At 49.2% G+C, this 10,045-nt stretch overlaps 1 pseudogene; it reads right to left on the bottom strand.

Moving 5' to 3' along the window:
* Positions 1 to 3,493: 3,493 nt before the first annotated feature.
* Positions 3,494 to 4,559, bottom strand: LOC144826353 (cytochrome P450 20A1 pseudogene; annotated as a pseudogene).
* Positions 4,560 to 10,045: the final 5,486 nt, after the last annotated feature.

Below are 10,045 nucleotides of genomic sequence, written 5' to 3'. Positions count from 1 at the left end.
TGTGATTATTGTTTACACACAAAACATTCTCTAATCTTACAATAAAGCAAAATACATATTTGGATTTAAATTTCGGATCCAACTCACTTATACGCGAACATAAAGCACAAATACAGATCATGTTTACAAGTATCAGGGCCAGTAATGGAGAATAGTATCAAACATAGATGAAGCTGCGTAAGACAGTGTATGTGCCTTGAGGCATACATCTGCTTGCAGTATTGTGCTTCAAAATACTAATAATTGAAAATTGGGATAACAGCTGGACGTGTAATGTCAAAACGGAAATGACATTGTCAAACAAAGCACCTACTACTGTGGTTTCCAAATTGCGCCGCTGTAATGAGGTGCCATGGGCACCGTGGGCACACTGTCGGAAATTGCTACCAACAGCTCTGTCGTTTGGCGGGCTCGGCTTGGACAGGAGTGAGACACACACTTAACGTGTAACTGTGAGAGTGAGCGCACATAAGGAGAGATGGAAAATAAAAAGACAAAGGCACCAAGAGATAGGGAAGTGTGACAGAGAGAGAGAGAGAGGCAACGACACAGAAAAACAGAGAGATCAGGACAAAAATAGGGCGTGAGAGAGAAAGTCTTCGAAGAGAATATAGAGCACTAATTTGGGGAGTTTTATATAGCGCAAACTTGACCCGAAGGCATCAGAGCGCTTCACAAATTTTTACAGATTAAGGTAGACATAGAGATCTAAACAATGGCGGTACGTGAGCAAAAACATAAGACGGCATGATTATCAGTATCAATATGTTTGTTATGCTGTGAGACAAGACTTAAAGATATGTTTAAGCATTGTGCTGACTCGTTTCCTGGGACAGAGAAAATCAAGTAAAATCTAAATAACTTTTAAACAATAAATGATAAACAATACATTAAATTGTACAGATACGTAGTTTTGCATACAATGTATGTATGTATGTAGGCATACTTATAGAGCGCAGCTGTCACCCAAAGGGTATCCTGGCGCTTTGACCACAGACATTCCTACCGATGTTAACTACACTGCTCTCGGGAAGAGGTAAGTTTTGAGATACAATGCAAGTCATGAGAACGTAAATCTCAGTTTGGATCCTGATTTAAAATATAAAAGATAAAAAAAAATAGAATTGTGGACACCCAGGCACTGTGGAGGACATGAGCCTGTTTGTTAGAAGAGCGCCTAGCTCTGTCCTGAAAGGGGGGGGCGCTGATGGGGGGGGGGTCGTAAATCTGTAGGAAGGGAGGTCCATCGTGCTGGCAATGTATGGGGGTGGGGGACTCTGTAATTACTGCTAATGGGCCCAGATGACTGGTCACTCTTAAGGCTTAGGGGTCCCTTAGCCTTCCTTACATGAGGTGATTTTGAACTATCGCAGGTGCAGCTGACCTTTGACTCTTGGTAGGTGACCTCAAACAGATCATGAAGTGCTTCTTTTTATGTCCTCTAGAGCGAGGCCCAGGACGAGGCCTATGCCCTGTTGCAGCCGCACTCTACCAGCTCCACTGTTTCATGTAGGCACAATGCGCACCGCGGAACACACAGCTTCACATATAGCGCTGTATAAAGTGCCTACTGGTTATATGTCTTCAGAGGCTGTTTATGAATTTATGGTGATGTGAAAAGCCTCTTGCGCCGTGCTCTTTGTAATTTTACTACGCCATCTGATTCAATGCTCCCAAAAAGCAGCACAAGGCACCCTACCAAGTATTTTTTTGCAGTTTTATATAGCACAAACTCCATCCGAAGGCATCAGAGCACTTTACATTAGCACCAGCTGCGTTACAGACGGACACATTTATTTTTAGGCACGGGGAGATTAAGTGATTTGCCCAGAATCCCACGGTGTTGCGCATCCCTGCCGAGACTCGAACCCAGTTCCCCAGCTTTAAAATCGACCGCTCTAGTCGTTTAGCCAAATCCTCTCCTTGTGACCCGTGAAATGAATGTCTGATGGTGAAACGTGTGTCCCTCACCACTGTTCGGGGCCCTCAATGCTATGTCATACCACCATGAGCCTATGACTGGATGTTTAGACTCCGGTGGGAGAAAGCACCCCCAGGGGCAGTGAAAAGTATTAGGATGGGAGTTGAGCAGGGCAGGGTCCTGGGGGTCTCTGGTGTGTTAGTTAATTTTATCCCCCTTCCTTGGGGATAGCTCATCCCACCGCCCCACCCCCCCTCGCAAGTGGAGGATTGCTTTATGAGCGCCATGAGACACCTGCAGGTCTCTGACAGAAATACATTTACTGAGAGACACGTCCTTCATTCGTGGTGAAACGGGAATCAGCAAGTGACATTTTTCCTTGAAGACAAACAACTCTTTCAGAGATGGGCGTATTGATTATTCTTCCACGGCGATTTACTTGAAAACTTATTATTTTTCATTTGAAACCTTATGATGAGACTGAAAGAACTATAACAAGTCTCTTTGGAGTTACCTCAAAGGTAGTGAAGTGACCGCTACAGAGTTAAGATTTTTTTTTCCATCCTGAGGCTGAAGGCAAAAATGGAGAGCTTGATAGGGACCCAGCCCACTTAAAACACTGGGTAGATGGGATCTGGTGAGCCATCTTGGGTTCATCAGAGCCATTGGCGTCCGCAGAGGGGGGGAAGGGGGATTACTTGCCATCCCCCCCCCCCTGGATCGCCAGTGCATCCTGTGTGGGCCCAGTCAGGGCAGGCCCTAGTCCATCATGCTTTTGAAATGATGCCATTGTTCCAGGTGGCAGCCCCCTCCATTGGGTGGGAAGGGTGCAAGGGGGTGGGTGGGAAGGGGGTGGGTGGGAAGGGTGCAAGGCAGAGGGGAGAAGGGTGCAAGGCAGAGAGGAGAAGGGTGCAAGGCAAAGAGGAGAAGGGTGCAAGGCAAAGAGGAGAAGGGTGCAAGGCAGAGGGGAGATGGGTGCAAGGCAGAGGGGAGATGGGTGCAAGGCAGAGGGGGGAGGGGAGAAGGGTTCAATGCAGAGGGGAAAAGGGGGCAAGGCAGGGGGAGAAGGGTGCAAGGGGTTGGGCGAGAAGGGTGTAAGACTGAGGGGAGAAGGGTGCAAGGGGGATGGTGATGAAGTTAAAAATGTGCGCCCCCTGGAAACATTTCAGCGGACGCCCATGATCAGAGCCCACCCCACGTAAACTTCTTGTAACGCCACAGAGCTCCTTGAGCCTTTCTCTAGCCTGGTTACTTTTAGTGGGAGTGCTTTATACTACTCTATGATGGTGGTGTATGCATTGACATGTACTTTATAAGATCTTTGTGATTGCAAATGAAGTTTTATGATAGTGATGGCTACTCTCTGAATCCTTCATCACGTCTAGGCGTGATTCTTCATGTAGACCAGTGGTTCCCAAAGGGTGCGCTGCGGCACCCCGGTGCGTGGGTAAAAAAAATGGTGGGGAGCCATGGCCAACTGCCAATTTGGTCAAGGGAGCCACGAGACAAAAAAGTTTGGGAACCACTGACCTACTAGATTATTCAGTCAGACCCCCAAGGATATAGCTGCATGGATTAGCAAATTTAGCGGCACAAATATGGAAATATAGCTGCATTTTTGTGGTACTTTATTTTACTCATAATCATTCATTCTGAGCCTTAAATCACTGGAAGCTGTTTTAGCAGTGTATTCCACTTTGTAATAGGTAACCTGGGATATGGAACAGAGGAAGCAGCCCATAGGTGAAGGCTGTTATCCCTTGGAAATGCGATCCTCCGTCAGTCTAGCTGTCTGTACTTTTTCACAGAGGACTTGCTGAAGTTAGCTGTGATAACACATTTTGCTAGTAAGAAGATCATGCTGTCCTCCAGCACCTGCTTGTCGCTCAGGTTACCCTGTAGCAAGGTGTCCATTTCTCTCGCCAGCTTCTTTAGGACAGATTCCATCTCCAGCAGGGCGTTCTCATACAGCTTTTTCCTTGTTGTACTCTTGTCAAGTGACCCATCCAGGAAACCTTTCCCAATTTCTTCCCAGATAGCACAGTGGTTCTTGCGGAAGCGGATCAACTCCTGCTCATCCTCAAAGCTATCCTCATAGCTGTCTGCATCACTGACTTCATGGCATAGTTCAACATGTGCTGGCTGAGGTGCACGTGCTGGGATGCTGGAAAGGACAGCCATTTTGTTACCAGGTCTTCTGACAACTTCAAGATAATGCCAAAGCTGCTTTGTAAGGACCTGCTCACGCCACTTTCATACAGACTTTTCCGCACACGACTTTCACCAGCCTCCCCAATGTCTCCGGACTGGTAGCCCAACAAGGACTTTAGCATCATTTCAAAAGGGTCCGAGGTTCGGTTGGGGTTGATGTGCTGCCGAAAAATATATCGAGGGACACCAGGCGCCGTCCAAACCAAAACCATGCCACAGGCCCAAACTTCTCATGCAGGTTCACAAGGAATTTGTGCAGGCTGCCGCAGTTCACTATGTCCTGCAGGTTACCATCATTCTCACTGTTGGCGTCAGGCCGGGAATACCTGAAGACTGTTTGGAGGCAGGGTAGAGGTACAACACTGCCCCCCCCCCCCCCCCCCAAGATGAGAAGGAACGTGATAGCAAAAATCACGAAGTCCAACATATCCGCTCACTTTTTTTTTCCTCCGTGGCAGCGTGTTTAACTAAAAGAAAATCTTCCCCTTAGCCCCAGCAGCCCAAATCATAAGTGCTCCTCTGTATGCCTCTGGCAACGCTTTTTTTTATTATTATTGAAGGAACACCTCTTCATGCGACTAAGGACCCCCCACCTCTGTGTACATGAAGAGCACGGACTATCCTTCAGCACCCCAACTGTACCATTTGAACAAATTTCAAAGCCTATCTTATGCACATTCACGGATCATTAATACTTGCATTTAGATGTAGAACGGCTCCCACCCCCCTGCATGATTTGCTTCATCACCTTCTGATTTCGTAGGCGCTTTTGTAAAAATCGCTGCATTTTTACAAAAGTGCCGATTTCGCGGGCACTTGTGTAAAAATCGCGGCATTTTTACAAAAGTGCCGATTTCGTGGCAAATCGCAAAATCCTGGAAGGTCTTTTCAGTATTCTCATATATTCAATGCCCCCACAGTCATGCATAACTTATCACATTGCAAGTCAAAATAGCCCTGTTCGAACGGAAATGGTCACATGGAACATAAGGGTGGTCAGCTTTGAATTTGCTGATCTAGTGAATACAATGTAGATATTTGAGAATGTAAGTATTATTTTAAAAGCTTGAAATATGTATTTTATGCAAAAAGCATATTATTTAGATGAAGAGGGGCAAAATAAATATGATAAACCTAGCTGGCTAATGTCCCAAGTGATTAGGGTGATTATCCTACGAGTTTGGTCTTTTATCCAATAGCACTAATGATGCTGGAACATGTGCACACGTAACTGTAATGTGAAAAGTTAATCCCAGCTGCCTTAGTGCTATTGGCTGAAAGAAAATACCAGCTGAAAGTCACCATTGTGATATAATACAAGTCGACATAGTGGCATTTGGTTGAAAAAAAAGTGGTCAATAATCAACATAGAAGTGAGTAATGATAGAAAATATATGTATTAATCCCATCTTTGCTGGGGGAAACCCTCTTTAGACTGAGAAATAGCTGTTCCTGGTCAGACACTTGTCTGATCTATTCTCAGCTCAGGCAGCATCCCGCAAGGCTGTACATTTATTAAACACACACACTACTCAATACTATGCACCAATTTACAAATATACATAAGCTGTTGAGATTAATTTGTGACATTGTATAACATCTCCACCCCTCGTGCAGGGGGCTGTGGGGTCTAGTACCACCACTCCCATGTTTGCACATCATCTTGCCCCAATGCAATTAGTTGAACATATCCTGGAGCGAGGGCCCTGCACACTGGCACCATCCCAGTGGTGTCCCCCTATTACCTCAACAAGCATTGAACAGGATACACCTGCCTTGGTGACACATGACCCTGACTGAGCATCTCCTACTGACCATACAGTATGCACCTCTACATCTTAAGGGCTAACAGTCTGGGGTCTTCACCTAAGCGCCGCAGCAAGAATACATGTTTACGCACACTTTAGAATGACCATAAACATTTGGATATCATTAGCGATGCATTGCAATTACAACCCCCAAATGCATCACAGATGATCACAGGATTAAGTAAATACAGTCAGACACCCTAGCAGGAGTATCTAGCCCCTTAAATCCACTTTGCTTATGACAACACCTTACAAACTGAAATTCGATCCCTCCAAAAGAATTAACCATTAGTAAATGCATTTCAATGTCATTACACCATTTCACCTCCAGGAGATGCCCTTCTCGAGACAACTCCAACTCAGCCCTTCAATCTTTGATGCACTTCTCAATGAACCCCCAGCTGTAGAACAAACGTTCCAGCCTAGGAGATGATGCAATTTTCGCCGAGGGTTGAGGGGTTATTCTTTTTAAAGCCTCAAGAAACTTAGGGTGGGACGTAGCTTTGTGCCTGGGGGCGAGACTGCGCTTCTCCAGCAGCTCCCCCAGCACCTATTCACACTCACGGGTGACCCCTCTCTGGGGGCCACCAAAACGCCAAAAACGATCCATCCCAATGCCTTGCAAGGCATTAGGGGGCGCTTCAAGCTCCTCCTGCTGAATAATAGATGAGCAGCTCTCTCGCTGTGCCCGGGAAAGACGCGCTGGCGCTTCGCCGATTTCTGGGGCCTCGTGGGGGGCCCGGACCCCCAGGTGAGCACAGATGGCTCAGGGAGGCCACCCTGGCCGCTCCTCTTTTCTGGGGCCGGGGCCCCTCGCACCACTGAAAGTCTTCCCCTGGTGGCTCCGGAACTCCCGCTGTCCTCCTTTATTGGTGGGGAGTCCACCGGCTCCCTGCGCGGCCAGCACTCTTCCGTGCTGCCGCGGGAGCCGGCCGATCCCTTCTGGTCTGCCCGGTCTGTGCAGACGAGAGGACTCCCGCAGTCCCGGCGGCACTCCCCCGGCCTCCTCCTCTTCGCTAGGGCCCGGGGATGGGGTCTCGGGTCCCCGGACATCTTTGGAGCGGGGTTCATTTTCATGGGGAGCGCGATGGCGCTCCCCACCTCTGTCTTCGGTGGGGGCCAGGGTGGGCCCCTGGCCCCCCTGCAGGGCACCTTCACGCACCCCGGCTTTACTTCTCCTTGGGGGCAGCCCCCAGGACCTGACCCACGCCGGGGGCATCTCTGAGGTCAGTGGCGGAGCCCCACGCGCTTCGTCGCTGGTCTTCTTAGGGCTCAACGGTCACCTACCTTCCAGGGGCCATATCTCAGCCCCTGGGGGTCCGATCTACCCCATTTTCGTGTCTTCTCGCTCCTGGTGGGGTCCCCCAGTCACAGGGAGCACTCCTTCGCCCTCCGGGTCTCCAAGAGGGTGCATTCTGCAGGGAGCGATCTTCACTGGCTCCCTGCGCCTCTCTTCTCCCTGCGCAGAGGCCTCCTCTTCTGCGCACCGGTCCTGGGCTCTTCTGGCGCTGTTAGGGGCCTGGGGGGGCAGTCAAGGGTGTCCTTCCAACTGCCCATTGCACTAGGCTCCAGCACCTTTCGCCTCAGCAGACCACACCCCAGAGAGAGCTTCTCTTCCTGTGCAAGTACTTTTTAAAAGTTGAGTAGGGGGCTGGCAGGAAGTCTCTTGTGTCTTATCAAACAGCGACACATCACTTCCCTGCCCCCTTCCTCCTTGTCCAGCCTCTAGGTTGTTCAAAGTGGAGTCGTCCAGTGTTTCTGGCTACATGACCTCTGAAACCCAACTCCTTCCCCCTAACTGCCTTCCCTCCTTGGTGCAGCCTGGTGCCTGGCACCCAGCGACAGCAGTTGATGGATTGGCTTGTAGCTCTACCTATCTTTTTTCCTTGGAGGGAAGATCTGCGCTCTGGGAAGAAAGGTCATTAATCTAACCTGCCAGGGCCAGACGCCAGCCAGGGACTCAGAGAAATATGACATTTCTGGACGACCCAAAAGCAGTGCAAATATGACTGGACTCTGAAGGAGGGCGCTAGAGGGCACACAGCGGAATGGCTGCTTCCTAAGGCAGCTCCGCTGGCCAGGTTTATGATTGGCGAGAATCAGCGGCTACGGCGTACTTGCGAGATAACGGAAGGCATGAAAAGTGATCGGAAATCGGCGTGAACAATATGCGCATGGTTGCGGACCAGTGTGTGCCCTTTTGAAAACAATAATCGAGTTTGTCAGGAATGACGCTGTAAAACCCCCAGGCAACCTAAGATGGCGGCGCCCTGTGGCTGATACGATCGGACACCGGAGACCCCTCTCGGCTGCATCCAATCTACAAAGACGCGGTAGGAAGAAACAGGGGTGCTACTAGCGGCAATCGGAGACTGGTGTGAGCACAGGGGCTAAAAACAAGAGCTGGTAAGCGATTATAATCAAGTGCCGCGGGGGATTGAGACGAACTGGAGCTGTGGCTTGGACTGAATTAAAATGGCGACACTTCGTGAATCGCTAACTTGGGCACATGAGCTTGTCTATACCTGGATATAACACTCTAAAGCCGGGTATCTGGAACTATGGCTGGTCTAATTGCGTTTGGTACCCCGATGAATAACAGCGACCCCTGTGTTTGCATTTGACGATATTGTTTGAATGGTGCCATTTGGAGACCTAAAATGGCGGCGCCCCAAGCTCTGATTCAAAATGTGCTGGGTGTCTAGAGGCAGGTGTCCTTGAACTTAATGGCAACGGTAATCGGTGATGTTGGTTGCTGGTGAGCACAGGAAGAACTCTTCACCGTAGCACAAAGTGATGCACGCTGAGGTCATTTGAAGGTGAGCAGCAGGCTTACTCTCACACGCGGAGTGCAACGTGTAGAGCGGACTGTTATCTACAGTGCGGATCGAAAAGAGTTGCAACACGCAAGTACACATATTGCCATAATCAGGGCGAATGTAAAGATCGGCGGCAACAGCGAAGGACGCTGCGAACATCGAGGATCGGTGCTTGTAACAAGGAGAGACACTGACGGAATGAAGGATTCCCTGGGCACTACGTTAAACGGAGCGCGGGATACTGCAGGTTGCGGCTGGGAGATGTGAATGTGGGATCTAACCGCATACCACGAGGCAAGAGGGACTACCCCACCTGCACGCAAAGGGCTGGCGGCTACCACTTCTGCCCGCACACGAGCTTCTGACCCTACAACTGCGATGGGCAAACCGGACAAGGTACAGACCAAAATCACCTTTGATGGTCCAAAAAAAGCTGCGAAAGGAGCCACAGTTCAATCAGATGTTGACATGGGAGACGAAGCTACGTCGACCACTGGGCTGGAGCTAGTTCTCAAGGATATACAAAAAAGTCTTCTGGACGTGCATCACACTTAGGGTGGATAACATGGCAGCGCAGCTGGGTAAGCACGGTGAACGCCTGGTGGAGGCCGAGGCGCGCCTGTCATCGGTGGAAGATGAATCACATACCACAACTAAGAGATGTTCTGATATGGAGAAACTGCTTGAGGTCATTAAATCTAAGTCTGAGGATATGGAAGCACGATCCCGAAGAAACAACGTTCGCATAGCGGGATTAGCAGAGACCACCAACACTGGTAAAATGGAGACCTACATAGAAGATCTGATCAAGAACATATTCGGAGCGGAGCACTTATCATCGGTATTTATCGTTGAGCGAGCACACCGCTCGCTCGCCCCCAGACCAAAACCAGGGGCGCCGCCGCATCCCATTGTCACCAGACTGTTAAATTACCGAGACAGAGATCTTATTCTGAAGATGGCGAGAGAAAAGAAAAATATCGAATATCAGGGTAACAAATTAGAATTCTACCCAGATTTCACAATGAACGTGCAACTGGCCCGTAAAGAATTCGCACCCATGAAACAGAAATTGCCTAAGATGGGACTAGATTACGAAATGTTGTACCCCGCTCGATTGAAGATCTCGAAGGATGGCAAGGCGACCATCTGCCATACACCGAAGGAAGCGCAGGAGTTCCTTAAACGTCTTAACCAGCGACGACGGGACCAGAGACGTGCCGAACAACACCAAGACTCAGACTGAACTATGTCAGACTGGATTCCAGAAAACTACAACAACATCG

Source organism: Lissotriton helveticus, chromosome 3_2, assembly GCF_964261635.1.
Source record: "Lissotriton helveticus chromosome 3_2, aLisHel1.1, whole genome shotgun sequence".
Lineage (NCBI taxonomy): Eukaryota > Metazoa > Chordata > Amphibia > Caudata > Salamandridae > Lissotriton > Lissotriton helveticus.
This window is presented reverse-complemented; position numbering and strand designations above follow the sequence as displayed.